The sequence below is a fragment of the Podarcis gaigeae genome (assembly GCF_964106915.1).
Source record: "Podarcis gaigeae genome assembly, chromosome: 1".
NCBI classification, from domain to species: domain Eukaryota; kingdom Metazoa; phylum Chordata; class Lepidosauria; order Squamata; family Lacertidae; genus Podarcis; species Podarcis gaigeae.
Window position 1 is genome coordinate 92,554,699 of NC_139678.1, and position 26,968 is coordinate 92,581,666.

Genomic DNA, 26,968 nt, shown 5'->3' on the forward strand with positions numbered 1-26,968 from the left:
ATGCAACATTTAGAGCAGTGGCTATTGTGGAAGAGGGGATTTTGGGAGGTACGACAGCCTTATATGGTATTTGGGTGTTATTCCCTCACACAATTAATGTAACAAGAGGAAAAGCATAGTCTTGCTTGTATGAGGGCAAGCTACACATTGGGGAACTTTGGCAATGGGGAAGCCTGATCAAGGCATTATTGGAAGGGCCCAAATAGTGTATCATGGAGAAGTGAGTAAAGCTGAAACCTCTGTGATTGGCACAAGACCATAAGCAAGCCACTTTCCTATTGACTACAACAACAGAAATGGGAGCCTAAGTTGATTTGCCAGTGAGGAAGGAGCTGGTGCCGCATGGGAAGCAAGCCACAGCTCTCCAGAAGAGTGGATGTTAACAAATTATTGCACTTCTGCTCCTTGTAACTGATTATTTTATTTTATTTTACATTCAGTAGTGTTGGGTTTTGTTAACAACCACTTTGTAATATTAGGAACAAGTTTAAGCAACCAAACAAACCAGACAAGTTTAAGCAACCAAATATTTCAAAGGTTTCCTAAACTGATTTTGATTTTTTTTAACAAAATAAGTTTCCTAGTTTGAGCATTTTGCAAGGGAGGGAGAGAAGAAGAAGATAAATCATCTCCTGCAGATACCATCTTAATCAGGAGTCAATTCTACACCATGTAGGAATCGGGCCTTTAGTGTTGTTGCACCTGCCACTTGGAATTCCCTCTTCTTGAATATCAGAAAAGCACCATCTCTATTATGTCTTTGGCACCGACTGAAGACCTTCCTCTTTCAACAAACCTTTTAAGCATGTATCTTGCCCAGTCTGGAACTGCTTAAGGCAGTGGTTTTCAACCAGTGTGCCATGGAACCCTGGGGTGCCTTGAATGATGGTCAGGGGTGCCACAGGCAACACTAGACTCTGTCCATCTTTTCTTCCCTCCCTTCTCTGATGCCTTCTTGCATCTCTGCCTCCCAAAGGCTTGCACAGCTGTTTGTTGCAGCAGCCCTGGCTACAAGCTCCCCAGGCAAATGGTGCCTCTGGGGCTGGCCAGTGGGTGCTTTCCAGGCCCCTGTGGGCAGAGGGAGGAGGCACCTCTCTTTGGGGTGGGGGGGCATCAGCTCAGAGACCAGGAGTGGCAGTGCTGCTGCCCAGAGTACTTCCAAGGAGAGGGGAGAAGAGAGAAGACTGAGGGAACACTCCACAAGGGCCCATCCACACTTTCTTTCATTCTGTGATTTCAAGTCAAGGGTTCAAGTGGGTGCTTTTTGACCCACCAGTTTCCCTGGAAAATTTGCTGCTTACTGAAGAATCAGAACAAATCTAAACTGGGTTTTTTGTGGATTGGTGTTTGTTCCAATTGAGCAGTAAACAGCAGGTTTTCCCAGGACAAAAAACCCCCAACCCTATCAGACCCGTGACTTGAGATCATAGGGCAAACGAAAGTGTAGATGGTCCCTTACAATCCATCCAGTCACGGAGACCTAACGAATAATGTCAGTGCCTCCCCAAGATTGCCATTTTCTATAGCAGATATATTCAATGCACTTCTAAGCTTCTGTTTGAACAACATCACTATGGAAACAGATCTGTGATGCCCTGCACCTTCATCAGCACTTCTGTATTTAAATGCTCTTCTTGAATTTTCAACAAAGCCATTCAGTGAACCTTAACTAATCTAAGATTCTGTTCGGATTCTCTCTTCCCGCTCTCTGCCTTCAAAAGATACTTTCCCACCATCAGTCCTTGAGTTCTGACACAACCCGATTCCTTGCGTCCTAGCTCAATATATTTAGTGCTCTATTCACTACTACACAACCAAAAGTGGAATTATTTTTATTTAAACTGCACCTTTTCAAAAGCTAACCTTTGAATTTTTATTTTCCAAAAGACTAGAAACTATTTTGCACCAATGACCTGCGTACAACTATACTTCTCTAAGATTTATGGCTGATAAGCAAGCTGCTTTTATTGTTCAATCACAGGTTTCCTTACTCAATATAAAATCACATTGTATTGTGCTTGGGATGTTGAAATTTCTGACAATGATTAGCTCAGCTGATACGATGGAATGGAATGTTGGCTTGCTCAGGGAGCTAAACAGTTGACAGTCCAGATTCTGTGAGGGAAGGAAAATATGTCCATTTTCTTGGCATTAAAACGTCAAAGAGCCAGGCTGATGACTGGGATGAAGGCTTGACACACTGAGCCTGTATACACATTATAATTTTCTCTTGTCATAGTGTGCTCGCACAGCTGGCTTTTGAATCGGTGCACTGCCTTGTCGTAGGAAAGGGGCTTGAATAACTCAGAGAAGCTATGAGCTATGCCGTGCAGGGCCACCCAAGACGGACAGGTCACAGTGGAGAGTTTTGACCAAACATGATCCGCCTGGAGCAGGAACCAGCAAGCCACTCCAGTATCCCTGCCAAGAAAACTCCATGGACAAGGACAACAGGCAGGAAGATGACCCCCTCAAGTTGGAAGGTGTCCAACATGCTACTGAGGAAGAACGGAGGACAAGTACGAGTAGATTCAGAGCTGATGAACCAGCTGGGCCAAAGCCGAATGGTCGCTCAGTTTCGGATATGCCTGGAAGTGAAAGGAAAGTCCAATGCTGTAAAGAAAAATATTGCTTAGGAACCTGGAATGTAAGAACCATAAACCTTGGTAAGCTGGATGTGGTCAAAAATGAGATGGCAAGAATAAATATTGACATCCTGGGCGTCAGTGAACTAAAATGGACGGGAATGGGTGAATTCAGTTCGGATGAGCATTGTATCTACTACTGTGGGCAAGAATCCCGTAGAAGAAATGGAGTGGCCCTCATAGTCAACAAAAGAGTGGCGAAAGCTGTACTGGGATGCAATCTCAAAAATGACAGAATGATCTCGATACGATTCCAAGGCAGACCTTTTAACATCACAGTAATCCAAGTTTATGCACCAACCACTGATGCTGAAGAAACTGAAATTGACCGATTCTATGAAGACTTACAACCCCTTCTAGAAATGACACCAAAGAAGGATGTTCTTTTCATTATAGAGGATTGGAATGCTAAAGTAGGGAGTCAAGAGATAAAAGGAACAACTGGCAAGTCTGGCCTTGGGAGTTCAAAACGAAGCAGGGCAAAGGCTAATAGAGTTCTGCCTAGAAAACAAGCTGGTCATCACAAACACTCTTTTCCAACAACACAAGAGATGACTCTACACATGGACATCACCAGACGGGCAGCATCGAAATCAGATTGATTATATTCTCTGCAGCCAAAGATGGAAAAGCTCTGACTGTAGTCAGCAAAAACAAGACCTGGAGTGGACTGTGGCTCAGATCATCAACTAGCTTCAATCTGAAAGGAAAACATAAGCCACATTTACTTTGCAATTAACCTGAGGTGTGCACATTTGAAACAGTCATTGTGCATGCATAGGTGATAGTCTCATCAATTGGGGGGGGGTGTTTACAGGGGAGGGAAACCAAGCAGGTAATGCACATCAGGTAAAGACATCCCTGCCCACTGTCAAGTGTATACAACAATGTGCAAATGTGACTTGAAATGCAACAGGAGTGGGGAAACTACCTTGACATGTTTTAAGCCACTGATGTGTACACACCCAGGGGCAAGAGACAGAAGGAAATGTACATAGTAATAAATGGGCTGCAAAAAAGAAACCAGAAGTAAGGGTAGATGGCTTGAGGAAACAGAGAAGAGAATTAGGTAACTGAGGCAAGGCGGAACTAATTAGAGCTAAAGGTAAAGGTAAAGGGACCCCTGACTATTAGGTCCAGTCGTGACCGACTCTGGGGTTGCGGCGCTCATCTCGCTTTATTGGCTGAGGGAGACAGCTTACAGCTTCCGGGTCATGTGGCCAGCATGACTAAGCCGCTTCTGGCGAACCAGAGCAGCGCGCGGAAATGCCGTTTACCTTCCCGCCGGAGCGGTACCTATTTATCTACTTGCACTTTCACGTGCTTTCGAACTGCTAGGTTGGCAGGAGCAGGGACTAAGCAACGGGAGCTCACCCAGTCACAGAGATTCAAACCGCCGACCTTCTGATTGGCAAGTCCTAGGCTCTGTGGTTTAACCCACAGCGCCACCCTTCCTAATGGTCAAGAGGGTCTGCATGCTATGGAGGTAACAGGTAGGCAATAGGTATACATACTTAGAAGCCAAATTAGTGCTCAAGGCATGAGACAGAGGGCTTAAGGAATAGACTGCTAGGTATACCCCACAGATAATTCTGCCATTTGTGACTTCTTTTGTCATTGCAGCATTGTAAGTGGGCGATACAGGAGGGCTTCATGACAAAATATTGATTTGAACTAACCAGCCAATCAGATGCAAGCTTTTAGTACAAATGGAAATAACAGTTCCACCGACTGCTTGGGAAGCTGCTTATACTTTGGGCTCCTTTGAGAGGAAAGGAGGGGAAAAAATGCAATATTGAAAGAATGAATAGAATTCCCACCCCCTATTAAACTACTGTATCCATTAATACCAGCTGGAATTCTGCACCATGTAATCCTAGGTGGCAGGGTTTGTATATCATGTTAATTTATTACTCTAACAGCTATTCCACAAATATGGTTTTATTTTTTAAAAAATCTTGTATCTTTTCAGAGCTTATATACAACTGAAATTATATATTTAACTCTTTTATTCATTCTTTTCCAGTTACAGAGACTGACGTGTACCTTGACTGAAAAATTAACCATAGTTAGAATGAATTATCTCTTGTAAGTCATAGAGTTTGCTGAAGCAGTTGTTAGCAGACATGGCCATTTTAAATAAGGACACATAAATAATTATATCAACTTTCTGGAATGTAGCAGGAATGTACAAGGTTTGCCAGCAAGAAGGTTCAAGCAACTGATGGTTGTCTTCCTAAAGTCAAAGTATACAATTTAGCTTGTACATGGGCTCTGAATTGTTGGTTGTGTAATTTTTTTGTTTGACAGTATGAATGAACATTATATAACTGCTGCGTAGAGTAAGCAAACCGAATACATTGGGTAGCCTTGTCTCATCCAGTTCTCACTGAATTGCCAAAATTTCCAAATTACTTTTTTTAAAAAAAGTTTTGGTTGGTCTTTTAACCTTCCCACCCCCCACAGCAGGGCTCCTCTGTTTTTAACAGCTACGTAACATGTGGGAATTTTAATAGAGAAAGCTTTTCTTGTCACTGCACCTTTGTCCTAAAAAAAAAAAGAGCACCTGTTGAATTTCTATCTGTCATGTAGCTGTTAAAGGCATGGCAGCACTGCCCTGGTGGGGAGCTGGTAACTCTAGTTTCAGGTCCTCTTATTTGCAGAGACAAGGACACTGAAATCGTAATAGTAATAAGCAAAACATGCTAAAGGCTTAGAAACCATAGGACAAGTAATTGGAAAGATAGAAATCCTACTTTCGTTAAGACCAAGGATACAATCAGATGTACACTCTTCTATGTATGCCCAGCTGAATTTAATGGGGCTTACTCTTAGTCAAAAAATGCTTGCAAAGCTCCCCATATCTCCTCTTCTTTTTTTAAGGAGTGGACTAAAGGTGTTTCACATCCAGAGATAATAATTTCAAAATAGTTGGTTAATTTGACCAAGAGCAACATGGTCACTGTAAAGCCTGGCTTAGTAGCTGCCATCACATTCATGTGGATGCTAAATAATTTTGCGCAACAGGCAAGTTCACTACATCCCTGTATCATGTGCTAAATGTTCTTCCCCACTGCAAAGCTGCCTGTCCCCCTACTTCAGCCCATAAGCACTTGAGCTTCTTACATTTTTATCCAAAAGGGGGAAAAAGAAAACTAGAAATCTTTCCTATACATTTAAGTGAAAGCTGAGATTTTTTCCCATTTTCATCATAAATCTGGCAACTTGAGACTTAAAACAACAACCCCATAATCATTTCTGATCTGTGGTTTTAAAAAAAACACAATTGGAAAAACTGGCATATTTCCATTCCGCAAGCACATGGTCTACAGAAGCCAGTGAGAAGGTAAATATCCACTAGGCCTGCTGAAAGATGATGAGGTATTACATCTTGGTTTTCTAAGGATTAAGAGAGCTTTCATTTGTGATATAAAGTCATGCCACTGCACAGTCTTCCAATACATACTGGCCTTCCACAGAAGTTACCGCAAAGCTACTGGTTTTTAGCATGGCAACTGCAACGAGTGGTATTGATTTGCTGTGACTAGCTTAAAAGAAAGCCACTTTATTAACCCTTCACCCTCCCACCAAAGCTACATCCCACACAGCCAATCTGCCTGCCAAAAAGACCTGGATATTATATCACTGGAACACTGTACAGGCAGTGGCACAAGCACTCCTGCACATTAATCAAGTTGTCATCAGTATTTTAAGGCTGTAGGCATCCTCAAGGAGAGGAAAAGAGAGGAAGAAAGGCCTAGGTAAAATAATGAGTAATCAGGATCAGTCCCTGAGTCTGCTTTCATTTAAAATGAGACATATGACTCCCAACTTGGCTTATAACATGTAGGTTTAATTCACCACTTCAAATAGAAGCAATTAATGTGCATGGCAACATGAATTCTTGTAGTGGAAGGAAAGAATGAAATGGCACATCCTTTGTTATATTATTTTCTCCATGGTAAGGTTTCAGTACAAATCTCTGTTATCCCGTATTACACAGTGGCATATATATTTGTGTGCTATATAAATATGGACAGTACCAAAAAAAGAAGCTTCTCAAAGTCTGAGAGGCTTCCACAGCTGTGGGGGACAGACAGAAACTTCTTCCTAAGCATTCATGTGCATGACATTACAAAGCCAACAGCTCAGAGTTAAGCCGTCCTCCAAAACAAATGTATCTCTATCCCCCGCCCCTTACTGACGATGATGGGCAATCACTTTGTTTGTTCATGTCTTCACACATTCCAATAGGAGATCCAACACACCATAGTTTTGAAATCACAGATAAAAACACAAGATAAGAGCTTGTAGGAGACCTTGAACCTTAACTGGTCAACAAATCCCATTTCTCGAAGGATGTTCTGATCTGCGTGACCTCAGAATGAATAATCTCCTGTGGAAATGGCAGAACATCTAGAAACTTTGGTAAAGTACATAGCGCTGGCATGATTTGAAGGCTGTGAAAAGAGTTTGATTCCTCCCTCCCTACTAAGTATGGATATCATGGAGCTGTGATCAAGAATTAATGACTGTATCTAAGACTGTCAGTAACTGGCAAGAACCGGCAAACAGCAAATGAGTTGAGGGACATTTTGAAGTTCTGCCTAGTAGCGCACAGCATGGAGGAGTGGTGCCCCTGGCCTCCAGTCAGCTGCCCTGCTGCAAATGCACCAGTGGAACCCATCTAGCACTTCCGGTGGTACATTTGTAGAGAACTCACTGATATTTCCTACCTCCCAGTGAGCAGCACAATGAAACTGACCAGAAGTCAGATGAGCTGCAGTACCTCACCAAGCTGTCCACTACTGCTCTAAGCAGGATGTGTTTGGGAATGTACACAAATTTCCCTTTGCCTGTCATCTCCCACATTTCTCTTGAGAAACACAGCAGCTTTCAGCTTCTAGTAGAACTCAATGGAATCAATGGGCTTACGCCTGACTAAGTCTGCATAGGATTAGACTGCAAGAGAAGCCCTAACTCAGGCATTCAGTTCGCACAATTAATAAGTGCATGGACTGGGAGAACAGGACCACATTCACTGGCCCAACCCTTGCTCAGCCCATGCATGGGGGTAAAGTCTGAAGGACAGGACGCAGCCTCCTGTTGGCACATAGGCTTCTTGCACAATTTGGAACTCTTCATACCCAATCTTCACTCCACAGCTCTCAGCTTTCAATGCTAGCAACTCCTTGTCCAGACAGGAGGAAAATGAATACATTTATTCTGAAGAAAAAGTAATCATGGGATCCCGATCCAGATATGAGCCCCTCTCACCATGTTTTCCAATTAAAATTGGTCCCTCCCTACTCGTAAACCGCAACGCTGGGATCAAATTGCATACAGGAAGGAGCAATTCTCAGATGGAACCAAAGAGGGGATCTGATCTGGATCAGGGTCCCATGTTTGCTTCTTTGACAAAATTTAAATGGCCACTTCAAGCTTTTAAAAAGTGTGAATAACATACTTTGTAGTTTGGCCCTTGTTGTGGGGTAAGTGAGCTGAAAATAATGCCCATATATTTCACATCTGTCAACCAATATGCTCCTTTGGTTTCTGATAGTACATGGGTAGAAAAATCTAAAAAGCCCGGGACAAAAATTTTCACAGCCCTCTAGCAGCTATGGTGGATCATTTACCAGAAGTAACGTATTTAGCATTAACTCTGGAAGGGTATACTTGATTCTGAGCAAAAACCCTTCGAATGAGCTGTGAAAATTTGTGTTCCGGGCTTTTTAGACTCGTCTACCCTTGTACTATCTGAAACCAAAGGGGCACATTAGTTGCCAGAAGTGAATTTATTTCAACTCTCCTACAGCACTAGGTACCCCTGCCCATACGGGCCAGTCATGTCCGACTCTAGGGTTGCGCACTCATCTTGCTCAAGAGGCCGGGAGCCAGCGCTGTCCGGAGACACGTGCCCAGCGTGACTAAGTGGCATCTGGCAAGCCAGCACCAGCGCCGCACACGGAAACGCTGTTTACCTTCCCGCTATAAAGCAGTACCTATTTATCTACTTGCACTTAGGGGTGCTTTCGAACTGCTAGGTGGGCAGGAGCTGGGACCGAACGACGGGAGCTCACCCCGCTGCGGGGATTCGAACCGCCGACCTTGCGATCAGCAAGTCCTAGGCACTGAGGTTTTACCCACAGCACCACCCGCATCCCCCTACCGCACTATTGGTTAACAATTTACTATTCATCTACAGTTAAAATATGTGGCTTTATGGGTGACGAATCAGTGCAACATCTGGCCCAATGAGCACAAGAAACAAGAATCTATGACCTCAAGGACACCTGTTTTCACATCATGCCTCACAGCCACAATTAGCTCTGCACTGAGCCCTACAGTTTTTTGCTTTGCTTTTTTATTTTAAAAAAACCCCAATGATAACAGGAGTTGTAATTTCTTACGAGTAAAGGAACTAGAACAGCAAATTGGTAACATTTATCAGGCAGATAGCAGTGTTCGCATCCCTTTGGGATTCATGGAATTTTCCTAAATCATAAATCAAAAAAGATTCCTCCTCAGGTGACAAACATTTGTCAAGTGGGGGGAGAATAGAATGGCTGCACAGCTTTGTGCAAGATATAATACTAAACATATTTAGTTGGAACTAAGTAGATTCATCTGAAACCATGGGGCTTACACTGAAATCAATATGTGTTTGACAAAGCAAGATAAAGCTGGCAAAATTGGATTTGCATGACATGTTCTGACTGAATTCTTTTGCATGACTGAATTCTTTCGCTAATGACAATTAGTTTTGAATAAATAAAATGCAAAAGTAATTCTAAATTAAGACTTTAAAATAGCTGATGGGTGACAATAACATTTCAAAAAGATAAAACAATAATTAAAATGTATTGCAAAGGGCCTGTGTGCTTCTGTCAGCTAAATCAGTTCACAAGGCTGAACATCTGGATTGGAAAAAAATCAGATCTTAATTTCTATACACTGCATGATAGAATGGATTTTTTACTAAGCAGCCAAAATCTGCATGAATTCACGAGCAGACAAGAATATTTTCCTTACTAAAGTTTTTTTGGGAAGAAATTTGCATCCAGTGGACGCCACTGGAATTCATCAAAATCAAAACTTCCAAGTTTTCTTTAGCTCTGCTATAACAAGAGACAGGAAAAACTTCTATGGACTTTTACATGTAAATTTTGATATGGCATAAATCACTTCAAAATAATTATTCACAATGTTTTAAGTTTTGGAAACTCAATGTATACTTGCTCTGAATCCATTTCCCCCCACTCCTACTTGTTATATAAGGGAGAACTATTGAACTGAAAGATGCAAATTAACTTTTAATAACTTTAAAATAGTCTAAATTGTTTTTATCTAGGACTATTTGTTTCTTTTCCCCACGATTTGCAGGATGCTTGTTTCACAGTAAACATTTCATCATGGAATGTACATCAGTTTCGCTTCCTAGTAATCTAGTGCCAGCAGATGTACTTGATTTAATTATTTTTTAAAATCCAACCAAGGTAAGTACATGTTTGAATAGGGCATCAGAATAGCATCTGTTTTCACAGCAACTTTCTCATCAACATCCCTTTACCCATCTCACCAACCAAACTGAAAAAGTTGGATCTGGCTAGAAACGAAAGGGGCTTGCAAAGCAGTTACAGAATAATAGGACTGGAATGTCAGCAAATCAACACTGGCCAGTGACCATGGCTTGCTAGCTACAGCGTATTGTACAATAGTGGTTAGAAAACAAAAACAAAAAGTTACTTATTATTTTTATTCACAATTTTTTAAAGGAACTCTACTCCATATAAAACACCCTACCCAGTTCTCATGTTGAAATTGACGTTCTATGGTTTTCTTCTTCTTGTATAATGGCTACTCTCAATGCTCATGTACTGAGATTTCCTTCAGCAGAGGCTTTCCTTTAGATCCCCTATCACCTGAGGAGAGGGCAAGCAGCAAACCCTAGAAAATGCCTTTTTAGCAGTGGTGCCCTGTTTGTGAAATTCCCTTACCAAGGAGACTTGCCTGGCAACCCACATTCTTCTATTTTCAGTATTGGGTAGGTAGAAACTGCATGTAGCTGCTGCTATAGTTTTTTTTATCATGATTTTCACTTTCTGTTGGGTGTTTTTATTTTCATGCACACTGCCCTAGACAGTGTATGCTTTTCTTAAATAAATAAATATTGTGGATTATAGAACCCTAAATTTCTCACCTTCACTCCCCAAACACTGCCATGGTACCCCCAATGTCCAGGAACTGGCAGCAATTCAACAGAGAGAAACAACCATCCAGGGGTGGTGAATTGGCAAGATCAACCCCAGATTCATATAGAAAAAGCACTGTTTTGGTGATAATACACAGAAACCCTGTTCAGTTATTCAGTGCAGAATATAGCCATTGTGCCTCCTAGCCAGTTATAGCCACCAACTTGTTCCTGGCCCTTTAACAGCAGCTTGATCTGGTGACATTAGCATGTGCTAATGCTTATCTCATGCAATGAGGTGCCTTATATGCAGAACTGGATTCCTGTCTCCAAATGCTTGTGCTGCATTAAGGCTGCATTCCGACTCTTACTATTTTATGGTTGTTCAGTCACATACCAACAAATCCAGATCCCACAATTTAAGCAGATTTGGCACTCTTGCCGCCTTCTCTCTCCCCACCCTCCACCCACCTCAATGAACTTTTTGCAGTAAGGAAAGTGATGGGAAAGTGTCAGATAACAATTGATGATAAGATGAAAAAGCCACACACAAAAATCAGAATAAAGGCTCAATAAACTGTGACTGTAGTATAACAACCCTGCAAATTGATCTGAATTTATGTTCAAAAAGCAGGTCATCAAAGAGCAAGCTAAATCTGTTAAGACTCTGTTGTTTTATCTACTGAATTTGGTAGATCGAACTGCTGTAAATTGCACAGAAGCAACCTTGTTTAAAATATTTATGTTTAGTATCTCTGGAACTATACAGTGGTACCTCAGGATGCGAACGGGATCTGCGACTGCACATCTGCGCGTGCGCAGGTCGTGATTTGCCGCTTCCGCGCATGCGCATGACATCATTTTGACTGTCTGTGCACACGCAAGCGGCGAAACCCGGAAGTAACGTGCTCCGTTACTTTCAGGTCACCGCGGAGCACAACGCGAAAGCGCTCAACCTGAAGCATATTCAACCCGAGGTATGACTGTGCAATGAAACCATCAATCAGGAAGATCAACCAAAGAAGAGTCGTCCTGTGGCAGAAGAAATAAAGAGAACCTGAGTAAAATTCTTAAAGGCTCTCCAGTGTTTCTCAACCTTGGGTCCCCAGATGTTGTTGGACTACAACTCCCATCATCCCTGAGCTCTGGCCTTGCTAGCTAGGGATGATGGGAGTTGTAGTTCAACAACATTTGGGGACCCAAGGTTGAGAAAGGCTGCGAGTCTACCCAAAGAGTCAATATCAGGTACTCTACAGCATAGCTTCTTGTGCATCATCCTAGCGAGTGAGGAATCGAGGATCAGCGCTTGTTTCAGTCAGTTTAAGTGAACTGCTACACATCTGGGTGTTCACAGGTTTCTCAACAGCCATATACCGAGTACAATGAGAAAGAAAGATGAGAACCAGCACTGACCCAAGCCGTTTTGCTGCCTGAGCCAAAGGGCAAAGTCGAGTGCCTTTCCTTCCATGTGCAGAAGCTGACTGGACTTCAACACTAGCAACAGGGCAGTGACCTCCAGTGCACCTGAGAGCAGGAGGCTATTTTAAGGGGTACATGGAAGCCTGTGTGGCACACTTGGGTCTGATCTTAAACAACTGGGAATGGTCTGGAACCCCGGAGCAGCAGCTAGATAGGGTGTTACTGCTGCCCCACAGCATCTGCTACCTAGGGCAATTGCTTCACTCTGCCTAATGGTAGGGCCTACTTGGGTGAGGAGGTAAGAGATATTGGATGGGATTCAACTAATGAGTCCCATCAGTGGAAGCCCTGCACAATGACTTCCACTTGTGTAGTGGGGCTTTCCCCTCTCTCCTCCCCACCCCCAAAATTGGCACAGGGGGTTGGGAGAACCCCTGGAACAGCACACTAGAGGAGGAAAGGGGAATCATTCCATCTTGCAAGCCAGAAAGCTTGCGCTGGTGAAATGATCCCCTTAGCACAATGCTGAATTCCTCCAACAGGCAGTGGCAGTGTTTAGTGTTATACAGATAGTGAAAATCACTTTTTTAAAAGACCAAAGTGCCAATTCTATTTTGCACCTGTAGAATATGGGTTCATCATGGATGCATACACCTGACAAAATACTGTTACACTGTATTATCTATTATATTCCTTCCCCTTCCCCTTCCTCTTCCCTCCGGCCAGGATGATTATATGAGCAGGATCCATTTAAAATCCATCTCATGGCATCATCCATGAACAAGTAGCGTGAACATATTGCAACATAAAATTTTCACTTTTGCACCCACAGAAATAATTCCATGCACGATAACAATTGAACAAGCAGAAAACTATTCCTGTGCCCGGAGGATTCTGATAGGGTTCAGCAGACCTCCCCTAGCACCATCCAGCCTGACCCTCTATGCCTTGAAATAGACAGAAGACATAATCATGCCTGAAGCAAAAGACAAGACAGCACTTAAGCCATTCCACATACAGAATCCAGCCAGACTGGCAGCTGAGTCTTACACCAGCAGAAGGACAAAGTCCTCCCACACACAACAGAGAAACTTAGAGAGTGCTTTGTAAATTATCTCAGGGGGAACTGGTGGCAGGGGGTGCTGCGTACACTGCTGGAGGAGGCAGTCTTACTCTACTTAATGGTAGGGCTACAGTAAGGTAAAGGGAAAGGGAAAGGGACCCCTGACCATTAGGTCCAGTCGTGACCGACTCTGGGGTTGCGGCGCTCATCTTGCTTTATTGGCCAAGGGGCCCGGTGTACAGCTTCTGGGTCATGTGGCCAGCATGACTAAGCCGCTTCTGGTGAACCTGAGCAGCGCACGGAAACGTCGTTTACCTTCCCGCCAGAGCGGTACCTATTTATCTATTTGCACTTTCACGTGCTTTCGAACTGCTAGGTTGGCAGGAGCAGGGATCGAGCAACGGGAGCTCATCCCGTCACAAGGATTCGAACCACCGACCTTCTGATCAGCAAATCCTAGGCTCTGTGGTTTAACCCACATCGCCACCCACGTCCCAGGGCTACAGTAGTCCTACTGCAAATTATTCACTAGTAACTTGCAAGAAATGAAAATGGTGAGGCAAAGGTGGGGAGATACACACAGACCCTACACAGAGACCCTGCAGTCCCCTTAAAATGCATGTAAGTGGACTATTACCCAATAACTTTTTCTCCATACCTACCACCAACTTCAGGCACATGCTCATTTGAAGAAACATAACATATACTGCAATTAATGGCAAGTACAGCTAGCAGCAATTGCTGAAAGTAATGCAGCACTTTTCCCAGCCAGTGCACCCAAGAGTGATTACTATGTACTTCTGGCTCGCAGATTATGTTTTGCTTCAGGAGTCATTGCTTAGTAGGCACCACTTGCATGTCTAAAAAGTATACTATTTGAAAGGGCCGTAGCATTCCACTATCATTACATGCACAAGTACACATAGCTCCTGCCCCCTGGAAACATGTTGTATCTCAACAGACCTCAGCTGAAGGTGCTATTTTTGCTCCCCATCTCTTCCATATCGCTCAGTCAAGGTTATTGGATTGAGAGGACATTGGTTCTTAGTTCCTTTTATTCCTTGCTATGTAAAGCAGGTTTGTGCAGTGTTTGTTTTTTTATTTATATACACACACACACACAAGTACTTGCACCTAGTTTTTTTATTTAAAAAACCAACAAGGTGAAAGTACTCATATATTGAGTGTCATGGGTGTCAGCATAAAATGGAGGTCATGGGCAGCAAAAAAAAGAGGTTGGTATTCTGTACAAGTGAATATTGTCACCAAAGAAAGCTTCATGTGTGTCAAAAATGAAGCCTTATCAGGACTTCTGCTGGTTCCAATGCAGCCTACACAACACCTAACAACACTCCATACAATACAATATTACAAAGCCACAAACAGCAGGCTATTGCACTTGCAAGTATAATTCTATGCATGTCTTTTCCTAGGTAAATCCCATAAAACCATCAATTCAGGGCTCAATGGGACTTATCCCCAGTAAGTACGCCCAGAATTGCCCAGAATAATTCCTTATGTGTTCAAGTCAAGAGTGCACAAAAGCCAATATTCTTTGCTATGTAAATCTGTGACTGAAATATATCAGACATTAGTCCCAGATAGTGAATCCTCCTTAAAACCTATTATAGTGGGATATTCAGGAAGCAAAACAGCTGCTGTTGATCATAGACACCAGGAAAAAGAAGCTGGGGGAACTGGTGTTCATCAAAATGATTCAGAACAATTGATGGGATTTTTACAGAGGGGGGAGGAAGGGTGGTGCCTGGTTCTGGGCATGTGTTGGGTGGGAGAATGTGGCCCTTCAGGTCATGTGAGGAGTTGTTTTCAAACAGACTTCTGGCTTAGTATTTCACTTGAGACAGAAGTAACAATTGAATGAGTCAGTTCAGATAGTTCCCACACATCGAGGCTCCTACAGGGCGATACTTTCAGAAAGTTGAAAAGGGGAACAGCAGCAGAAGTTGTACATTTCAGGCAGAGGGCGATGAATAATGGTGACCTTCGCTGCACAGATTATGGAAATAAATAAATAAAAGCCAGAGGCTTCAAGTAACAAACCGGAGAAGTTTCTTCCCAAGCTGCGCGCCAACCAAGATTCCCTCCTGGTCACCTCAGCGATTCCCTTCAAACGCTCCCTCCACAGAGACGCTCTAGCAATCCCCCTCGCGCCATTATTAATTAAGAGGAAGTCACTGCTCCAATGCAACCTGCACGTTTCACACACAGTCACTTCCAACACCAAGCCAGCGACAAACCAAAGCAAACGCCAAGAGGCTTTGTGCTTTGCACGCCCGGCCAGAGCTATAGCTGCACCAGCCCAAGCCGCCTCTCTCTCTCTCCCCGCCCCCTTTGCATTCATTCTCCACCACCAGACGGCTGCTGGCATTTTTCAATTAGGTGCGAGAGAAAACATCTTTGTGAATGGGGAGCTGCTGCTGCTGTTGCTGCAACCGCGGGACACTCTCTGCCAGCCAGCCCCCCCACCCCTTTGAAAGGTCCACAAAGGTGGGGGAGATCAGTTAAACTAAACGCGCAAGCGCGAGTCAAAAGCACGTCTCCTCGGAAGTAAATCCCAGTAAGCCAAGCAGGGCTAAGGCTTTAGTAGGATTGCAACACTGTGGTGCGGCTGGAGGAAACTCCCCCTGTGGTAAACGGGATTTGCTCCCACGGCAGATCTACAGCTTTAGGATTACAAAGGATTGGTTAGGAAGGACTGCAGCCTCAGTTACTAAGCAAACGCACTGAGGGAGGATGGCTAAAAACCAAAGCCCACGTTTCAACGTGGAAAGAGGCGCATCATATTCACTACCGCTCTCTAGCCTTTATTATTGTTAAGTCTCTCTTCGCCTGCATTTAGCCTAAGGTGTCCAGAATCGGGGGAAAGAGACCCGCATCATCGGAGGCAATGTAGAAAAGGGAGGGAGACTCACCGCGATCGCTTTGGTTACTGCCGCCGCCAGTCAAGTTAGAAACTCCCGCCGGATCTCAGTCCCCCGCGCTCTCGCTCCGTCCCCGCTTGCTCAGTTTCTTAGCGACACAGTCCAGACGGCTCCCTTTTAACTCCCCAAGGCTGCCCCTTTCGAAAACGTGGGCTGTTTAATGCCCGGGGAGCCTTATTAGGAAATGTTTGCAGGAGTTGGGAGCAGGCGGGACATCGGTTTTTGTGCGTGTGTATGTGGCTGAAAGCGGGGTGGGGGGCGGAGGAGGTAATTAGAGGCGGCAGCAGCCAGCAGCCCTTCTGCAATGACTGCTCGCAGTTTTGACAACAAGCGTTGGTGACCTGCAGCCAGTGGGAGGGGGAGACGCGGCGGGGATGCGATGCGATAGGAAAGGCTGGAGGTGCAGAGTGGAGAGCAGACCGGCGCGGCGTGAGAGAAACACAGAAGATCACACCGCTAACAACTAGTGATCCATAGCGCAGGCAGCGTCGCCTCAGACCTGAAAGAAACCCGAGGGGCGTGCGCACCGGACTCCGTTGTCGTTGTCACAGGTGGAATCCCCTCAAAAAATAAAAAGACCGAAGAAGCAGCCTTTGCATTATTTGAGTAGATGACTATTGTCAATACAAGAAAGGAGTCATTACAAAAATAATAATGAGTGCATCTTTTCTAACTATAGCTGAGCCAAGATTTCTCTCCTTTTTGCCTGATAAAGTTTCCTGGATTTTTTCTTTTTCTCACTACCTTAGAAAAAGGCCACTTTGATGAATTTTCTCTGAATTTTCTCCACTCCATTTTTGTTTATTTGTTATTTATGAGTGGTAACCACCATTTTCTTTAAAAAACAACAACAACTAGAGAACAACAGTGGTAAGGCAATTTGGACACTGTAAAATGGTGGCTAGGCTACCAATACAAGTTGCCCCTTCCGCCACTTGCAGCAGTAGGAAACAAAAAGATAAATCACCCTTAGGTTAAGTAAGAAGGAGCTATACTATTGCCTTTGCCGGGGGAGGGGTGAGCCCACCCCAAGGAAAATGTAGGATAACTCATCCACCCCCAGGAATTTGGCAAAATGCTCCTCTCTTACTAAAAATAATCAGATCTGGCAAAGCATCAACCAGTTCATAGAATCGTAGAACTGTAGAGTTGGAAGGGATCACGGGGGTCACTTAGTCCAACCCCCTCCAATGTAGAATCACAACTAGATCATGCATGGCAGATGGCCATCCAACTTCTGCTTAAAAGCTTCCAATAGATTAAGCGGAACACCATTATCATAGAACTGATACGCACAATGTAGTTCCCTGTCCCTCCATCCCCCATCCCCATCATACCTACAATTCCTATTATAAAAAGTGGGTGGAAAACCAGGGAAATAAAAGGTGACTAAGCTGGTTCCAACACTTCTGCTTTTGCCTTCCGGCAGTTAAACATAGTTGGAGTAAATCTATTATCCACCTTTAGACTGGTTCTAAATCCTTGTTTCAAAAAAAAGGAACACCGATACTGGGAGACCATCTGCTACTTCCCTTTCTATTTGAACTCAGTGTTTAGTATCTTCTTCTAAAATACAGTAAAAGGAACAATATGCCTTATTTGATGGGCAAGATAATAAAGTTCTACATTAGGAAGTCCCTCCACCCCCTCTCTCAAGGGGAGATATAGCTGCTTTCCTCTTATCCTAAGACGTTTACTCATAAAAATAATATAATTTAATTGCCTGCAAGGATTGCAGTTGCTTGGACTTAATCCAAATCATAAGAGAATAATAGAAGAAAAAAGTAAGCTTAGGGAAAAATCTTGTTTTCACTGTAGGCTGGTTTCTACATACACTCACATATTCCTCTCTGTTGTCCATCCAGGCAGGCAAGAAGTTCAAGGACACATTGGCCCTCAAGGAGAGTGCAAAGCAGGGCCCTTGAGGGGTGTAGCTGGCGAGAGTCCCAAGGGCCAGAGAGAGAGGCTTGGAGGGCCACATTTGGCCCCTGGCCCTGAGGTTCCACATTCCTGTCCCAAGGGCTCAGTCAATACAAGGTTCTTCACCACCCCAGTGTTTTCCTCCCCATATCAGTCCTCTGGCATAGGTTAGGTTGAGATACATGACTGGTCAGTTTCATAGATGAATGGGTTTGTAAACATGAGTCTCCCTCGTCCAAGTCCAGCACTGACCACTACACCATGATGATTACCAGACACTGAGAGATTACCTTACCTACAGCTCCTACATGCCTCATCATTTATCATTTGTATTGGGCATTTGGCTGATCACTATAGGTGAAAGGAAAGGAAAGAATCCCCACCTCCTTATTTGCATTACTGCAAAGTTTGCTTGAGCATGTTGTAAAAGCAGTTAGATGTGTAAACACTACAAACAGGAGATAAGCCTCTAGAAATAGTCCACTCATGCTATAACTTTTGTTTGTGTACATAAGGCCAGGCGTTGAATATTTGTCCTTCGCTCTTTTAACTCATGACATCATTCACATGTGAGTCAAGGGCAACTTTGGAAGAAAGGCTCTAGACCCAGCCATATTTGTTCCATATGGTTTTGTGGGTAAAGGGGTTTTGATGGACAAACATGCTACTTTTATCACTAGGTACCATACGGTACTGAAAATGAACTGAATCTGAATTGTCACGTCCCTCACACACGTTAAACCAAGCTTTCTGCTAAATGTACCAGTGCTTTATTCCTTCCTTCCACCCACTTTTGTCAGGGAATTTGAACGCGGGGGCAGATGAGGCAATAAACTGAAACCAGTATATTTTCTCCATAAATGATCCAAATAATTTGATTGCTGGGATTTTATCTGGTGAGGTGATCCCACCTTCCTGCATTCGGATTCCACACCCAGCCACAAGGAAACCTTTGGCAGCTGCCCAATTGCCTCCCAAGGTTAGGGAGAAGTATGCTGTGCAATTGATAAGCAGATGGTAAATCGCTTCCACAGGAGACAGTGATGTTCACCAGCTTCAATGGCTTTAAAAGAGGATCATATTCATGGAGTGTAAGGCTACCAAAGGCTACAAACCACAATGGCTGTGCTCTGCCTCCATTGTCAAAGGCAGTAATGCTTCAGAATTGCTGGAAACTGCTCAGGTCCTGCTTGCAGATTTTCCCACAGGCATCAGGGCGGCCACTCTGAGAACAGGATGCTGTACTAGATGGGTCACTGGCCTGATCCAGCAGGCTCTTGTGTTAAGAATTTCATACCCACCTATGCAGGTTCTGAAGCTGAACAGCAGAACGGAAGAGCAACTCTGAACCTGAAAGATAAAGAGGAATTGGGTTGGAATCGTAGAAGGCGATTCCATGGAGTTTTCTTGGCAGGGAGACTAGAGTGGCTTGCTGGTTCCTGGTCCAGGTGGATCACGTTTAGTCAAAACTCTCACCTGTGACCTGTCCATCTTGGGTGGCCCTGCACGGCATAGCTCATAGCGTCTCTTAGTTATTCAAGCCCCTTCACCATGACAAGGCAGTGATCCTCAACAAAGGTCTGTATAGTTAAAGCTATGGTTTTCCCAGTAGTGATGTATGGATGTGAGAGCTGGACCGTAAAGAAGGATGATCGCCGAAGAATTGATGCTTTTGAATTATGGTGCTGGAGGAGACTCTTGAGAGTCCCACCGACTGCAAGAAGATCAAACCTCTCCATTCTGAAGGAAATCAGCCCTGAGTGCTCACTGGAAGGACAGGTCCTGAAGCTGAGGCTCCAATACTCTGGCCACCTCATAGAATCATAGAGTTGGAAGAGACCACAAGGGCCATCAAGTCCAACCCCCTGCCAAGCAGGAAACACCACCAGAGCACTCCTGACATATGGTTGTCAAGCCTCTGCTTAAAGACCTCCAAAGAAGGAGACTCCACCACACTCCTTGGCAGCAAATTCCACTGTCGAACAGCTCTTACTGTCAAGAAGTTCTTCCTAATGTTTAGGTGGAATCTTCTTTCTTGTAGTTTGGATCCATTGCTCTGTGTCCGCTTCTCTGGAGCAGCAGAAAACAACCTTTCTCCCTCCTCTATGTGACATTCTTTTATATATTTGAACATGGCTATCATATCACCCCTTAATCTCCTCTTCTCCAGGCTAAACATGCCCAGCTCCCTTAGCCGCTCCTCATAAGGCATTGTTTCCAGGCCTTTGACCATTTTGGTTGCCCTCCTCTGGACATGTTCCAGTTTGTCAGTGTCCTTCTTGAACTGTGGTGCCCAGAACTGGACACAGTACTCCAGGTGAGGTCTGACCAGAGCAGAATACAGTGGCACTATTACTTCCCTTGATCTAGATCAGGGGTCTGCAACCCGCGGCTCCGGAGCCGCATGTGGCTCTTTTACACCTTTGCCACGGCTCCGGGGCGGATACTAGCGAGGGGAGGAGGCGCATTGTGCGCCCTGACACTCCCCACTGTGACGGGCGCTGTACTGGCTGTGATGTCGCATGGGGGCGGTGCGTGCGTTAGTCACGCACTGTCCCGACGTCACCTTCCCACCCGCTGTCAGATCGCGGCTCTGGAGATATATTTGTTTTAAATGTCGCAATGGTTTTGCGGCTCCCAGTTTTTTTTCTTCTTCGGAAATGGGTCCAAGTGGCTCTTTTTGTCTTAAAGGTTGCAGACCCCTGATCTAGATGCTATACTCCTATTGATGCAGCCCAGAATTGCATTGGCTTTTTTAGCTGCCGCGTCACACTGTTGGCTCATGTCAAGTTTGTGGTCAACCAAGACTCCTAGATCCTTTTCACGTGTACTGCTCTCAAGCCAGGTGTCACCCATCTTGTATTTGTGCCTCTCATTTTTTTTGCCCAAGTGCAATACTTTACATTTCTCCCTGTTAAAATTCATCTTGTTTGTTTTGGCCCAGTTCTCTAATCTGTCAAGGTCGTTTTGAAGTGTGATCCTGTCCTCTGGGGTGTTAGCCACCCCTCCCAGTTTGGTGTCATCTGCAAATTTGATCAGGATGCCCTTGAGTCTATCATCCAAGTCGTTGATAAAGATGTTGAATAAGACAGAACCCTGTGGCACTCCACTAGTCACTCTTCTCCAGGATGAAGAGGAACCATTGATGAGCACCCTTTGGGTTCGGTCAGTCAGCCAGTTACAAATCCACCTAGTGGTAGCATAGTCAAGACCGCATTTTACCAGCTTCTTTACAAGAATATCATGGGGCACCTTGTCAAATGCCTTGCTGAAATCAAGGTAGGCTACATCCACTGCGTTCTCTTCATCTACCAGGCTTGTAATTCTGTCAAAAAACGAGATCATGTTAGTCTGACATGACTTATTTTTCAGAAATCCGTGCTGACTATTGGTGATCACAGCATTCCTTTCTAGGTGCTCACAGACTGTTTGCTTAATGATCTGCTCCAGAATCTTCCCTGGTATTGATGTCAGACTGACTGGGCGGTAATTATTTGGGTCCTCTCTTTTCCCCTTTTTGAAAATAGGGACAACATTTGCCCTCCTCCAATCTGCCGGGACTTCGCCTGTTCTCCAGGAATTCTCAAAGATGACTGCCAGTGGTTCTGAGATCACATCTGCCAGTTCTTTTAATACTCTTGGAATACTCTTGGAATACTTGGAATACTTTAATACTCTCTCACGAGGAGAGGAGACTCCTTGGAAAGGATCCTGATGTTGGGAAAGATTGAGGGCACAAGGAGAAGGGGATGACAGAGGACGAGATGGCTGGACAGTGTTCTCGAAGCTACCAACATGAGTTTGACCAAACTGCGGGAGGCAGTGGAAGACAGGAGTGCCTGGCGTGCTCTGGTCCATGGGGTCATAAAGAGTCGGACACGACTAAACAACAGCAGTAGAAGGCTTCAACAGCCTAGGCTGGCTCATTGTTTGAGCCAACAAACTACCTAGACACATACCTGGGATAGAGGTGGAAGAGTATATAGTTGGAACCACCCTTGTTGGTCAGTTAATTATGTTTGGAGTTGTTTTTTTAAAAATGTTTTTATTGTAACGATTCAGCTCCCCTCACCCTCCAATTTCAGGGTTGTGTTTGCAGAAGCAAACACACACAAAAAAGTGTTTAATGGAATCTTGCTTAAAAACTAACTACATGTATTTGAGAAAGTAGTTTCCACACAAAAACTTTATGCTATAATAAATCTGTTAGTCCTGAAACTGCCACAGGACTCTGTTGTTTACTCATTATGGAAGTACAGTGTTGAAGGCACAGGATGTGGGTCCTGGCTGTGGACCCTTAATATATTATGTTGCTCCTAACTGGTCACTTATTGTTTTGAAAGCTATAAACATTTTTCAGACAGCTGCTACAGAGGCATGTTTAGGAAGCAGAGTCCTGATGGGCTTATGCCTTGTTAAGGCACATTCTTTGGCCTAATGGTGATACAGTGGTACCTTAAGGTCTGTTCTTAACTTGAAACTGTTCTTAACCTGAAGCACCACTTTAGCTAATGGGGCCTCCTGCGCCGCTGCTGCACAATTTCTGTTCTCATCCTGAAGCAAAGTTCTTAACCCAAGGTACTATTTTTAGGTTAGTGGAGTCTGTAACCTGAAGCATCTGTAACCTGAAGCTTCTGTAACCTGAGGTACCACTGTACTTGCAATTTTCCAAGCTTATAGACTACAAACCCCAAGGAGAATTTTCAAGCGGCTTCTGTATGAAACAAAAAGCAGGATAAAGTTACTGAGTGGATGCATTTAGGGAAGCAGATGATTGAAGCTGAACTGTAAATACTGCAGTTCAGAGATGATTATTAGAAGATTAGGAACAGAGATGCCTAAAATGAGTTACAGTAAAAAACGAGCAATGGATATGTGAGAATGTTAAGGAAGGTAGGAGAAGATATATTGTTTTGATATTATTCCTCCTTACTAATATTTACGCTAGTGAGTAAACAGCAGAGCACATTCCCTTTGCAACTTATTGGAAGCAAGCTGATGATTCATTAGAATCCTTTAATTAAGCAATCCATCCTGGCTTGTCCCTGGTAAGTTTCCCCTTTATTTCCCTCTTAAAATAATAATAACACAACACAGTCTTCTTTAAAAGTAAGAACAAAGTTTTACTCACACTCAGCTCACAGCAGCAATCTGAAGGCAGGCTTTATCTTGTGGTTACAGTGAAAAGAAGTCTGAGCTACATCTCAGACTTTCTGCTTGTGGGTTCCATTGCATGTGAAGGTTGAGCCATGCGCTGGCTAAGAGCCAGGGGAGCAAGAGTTCAAGGGGGAGATGGTTGCGTGGCCAGCCCTTTTATCTAGTCAGCTAGAGTCATGCCGATCTCCCTGATCACACACAGGACATCCTCCCTGTCTCCCTTGTCTGGAGCCACATTCCCCTATGGGTCCATTCTAGGCAACAGGAAAATGACTGCTCTAGTAATAATAACATCCCACAGGATATGGAGTGGTGTGGATGTGAGTTGAAGATGTTTATGCAGGGTCCTTTAACTACTGTTGCAAGAGCAATGTAGATTTAAGACTTCTTTGACACAGCCATCTCTCACTCTCAGCTCTCCTCCTCATGGACCCACTCTCTGCCTGCACAAACCCCCACTCCGGTTCTCGCTCTCCTCCTCCCACCAGACCCACCCTCTGCCTGCATAGTTTGGGGGAGGAAGAAGAGACTGAATACATGAAAAAGGCATCAAAACAGGACAGGTGACACTTTTCTCAAACAAATGATCACATTTTTCTAGGGATGGGTGGCAACCCTGGTTACACATGACAATACCACCCAGTGTTGTTAACTTCTGTGCATATATACCCAACTAAGCACCAAGGCCGTTGCTAACTGTTCTGGTACATGTGTGAGCATTTCCATTACTAAAGGTGTTTATACCTCCACCGATGAGCAACCCTGTAGGATATAATGCCATACAATGTGTGACAATTTTGCACATTCTTTGTGTGTGCTGCATTGTATTGCATTCTGTTGTGTCCTATGTGGTGCTTGTGTTGTGGGGAGTACATTATCTAATGTTTGCATGTGTTCTGTCCTATTATATTTTGTTCTGTTTGGCATATGTATTGTCTTGTGTGTTATTGAAGAATAGCTCAGCCGGTAGAGCACGAGACTCTTAATCTCAGGGTTGTGGGTTTGAGCCCTACATTGGGGGAAAGATTCCTGCATCGCTGGGGGTTGGACTAGATGACCATCATGGCCCTTTTCAACTCTATAATTCTATCTCTTATACCTGCTTAATTCTCACATTGGAGTAAACAGGATTTAGACTATGCACGTTTAGTTGGGAGAAAGCCATGGGCATAGCCATGGGGGTGGCAGAGAGGCAGCTGCCCCCTCAACAAAGTAAATAAATAAAAATACTTAACTAAGTGACCAACTGTATTTCAAATAACTTGGTTCTGCCCCCCTCTAAAACAAATCCTTGCCACACCCATGGAGAAAGCCCAATCAAATTAAATGGGAGCTACTTCTGAATAGATCTCCATAGGAATGTGCTGCTAAGGAGTTTACTTTCACTGGCTCATGCCCTAAACTTGTATATCTCTTCTCTTTTTTAAGACTAAAAATGTTTCTTTTTGTTACGTGTCATGCTGGAGCACACCTGCAATTTGGCCTCACAAAATCTGAAGACATTTCAGAGCTACAGAGGAGAGCCTCTTCCTCTAGCTTACTAGCAGTAAAAAGGTTCTGAAATGGCACCACATGTACAACCTTTTGTTTATTATGGAAACACTTTAATCGCAAATGAAGTCAATTATCTAAGCAGCTGGAGTTGAAAATGTGAACAATGGAATAGTGACATTCCTGGATTTGCATGTAAAATGCTTGACTGGTAATGAAGAGATCAACTACAATCAGGGTCAAAGAATATTATTCTAGGCATTCTACATTTAATCCACTAAAAGCAAAGAAACCTGGAATACTCAGATCTCTCAGGAACAATTCACACATTGCTTACATTTAAAGTGCTTAGGACCTCTTTATGTTAAGATTCACTTATATTAAATGCATTTAGTTAAAAATGTTTAGAATCCATCTTATATAATTATCCTTCAGAATCTACTGAGCTGCCTTCCTGAACCGTATAAAAACAAAGCTATTTCAAACAAAACGAAACAGCAGCAGTAAAAGAGCACAGCAGACCCAGATAAGGAATAAGGACGGCTAGTTGTATTCTGAACCTAAGGCCCTCTGAATTTGCAGAGCCTTAGCCTGTCAGCCCAAGCATGAATCAAGTGAATATTTCCTGGAAAGGTGATTAGGTGCCACCACTGAAAGGACTCTGTTTCACATTGCCACATATGGCATATCAGCATCACACCTGAGACTTCATCTACTCAGTCACTCTCTTTGCTTTGCCATCACGAGTGCAATGAAAGACAGAAATATAGAACTGGAGTGGGGAGAGATTCATTCTGTTAAAGCTCCAGCAATATTTTCAGAAACCTAGCAAGGGAGCCAGAGGTTACAAACAGGAATACAAACATGTTGTGAACTACAACTCCCATCATCCCTGATTATTGGCCATACTGGGTAAGGCTGATGGGAGTTGTAGTTCAGTGATATCTGGAATGTTGACTACAGTACAATCCCCCCAAAATATTCTTTTGACTCTCGTGCCTAGAGTGCTGGATGGTGTGGGGGGGGGGGGCTAGCTTGCTGGGAATGCCTAACTTTCTAATGCCTGCAAGCCACAAAAATGCCGAACTTCAACACTTGCACTGGCTGGAGCTCTGTAGGCTTAAATAATAATAATAACATCCCCATAGACTTTCTCCTGCCAAGAGCAGGACTGCCAGGTTCTGCGTTTGGCCATTATTATTGCTTTGTTCATAGACATAAAAGCCGAGACATGGTCTGGGACACAGTGGTAAAATGCTGGGAGCTGGTTCATACTTGGTGGGGGGGGGGGAGTGAAAAACAGACTGTTAATATTAATGTACACTGGCAAGAAGTCCTAGTAATTTTTCCATGCAGGTGCAGACATGGCTGTTCTTGCACCCAGCTTTGATTGCACGCCAATATAAGCTGTTGTTTGCTGGCAAAGGACGGTTGCTAAATGGAGATACTTTTGAGTCCTGAGATTTTAATTTTTTAAAAAAGCAAAGCACGGACTCAAGAATCCCCCTCTGGTCAAGCTGGAACATGGCCTGGTTTCTTTCTTTAATTTATTAGTTAAAAAAAAATAGTCAATACTGTATCTGCAATTGCAGTTGCAGATAACAACACTAATTAGCATCACCTTTCACCAACAATATCTAATAAGTTAGTTACATTTGTTTAAGACAAGTCAATGATGAGAAAAAATGTTTGCGTTCTGGCTTTACTGGTCTGTTGGTACATCTACTGCAGAGCAAGTCACAATTAGGTGTTCTTGTCTCTGAAAAGCTTCGAGAATACTACTAATGACTGGTTGGACCTGGACTGCATGGTCTCCTTGCAATGGCATATGGAAGCAGTATTTTACATCAGTAGGCAAAGCTTGTTTTCTAAGCATTTCACCACAACCATGAGAACTAGACCCTTTATTCTATTTTAAAAACATTCCTGAACTTTTCAGTATTTCAGATTCTGCAACAGCTTCCGTGATAAAGCCCAGATGCTTTCAGAATAACAGCCATTAAAATATCAGGGTTTGATGATAGCTTCCTTCCTATATTTATTCTGCAGTGTACTACCATTCAGATTGAAAAATCCACAATAGGACAATATTTTTCTTAGGACCAGAGAAAGTAGTGAACAAATTTTCTGGTACTTC

General features: G+C 43.7%; 1 protein-coding gene across 13 annotated transcripts in view; it reads right to left on the reverse strand.

Annotated features, from left to right (window-relative positions):
• The window catches only part of MYLK (myosin light chain kinase), a 179,858-nt gene extending 163,094 nt beyond the window's left edge, over positions 1 to 16,764 (reverse strand). For 2 of the 13 annotated variants that reach the window (XM_083725410.1, XM_083725408.1), the window contains exon 1: positions 16,255 to 16,723. The gene's annotated coding sequence lies outside the window, so the exon portion shown is untranslated. Of the gene's footprint in view, positions 1 to 11,614; positions 11,966 to 12,025 lie in introns of all 13 variants that reach the window. The other 11 variants (XM_083725423.1, XM_083725419.1, XM_083725417.1 and 8 more) reach the window with 9 other exon arrangements.
• Positions 16,765 to 26,968: the final 10,204 nt, after the last annotated feature.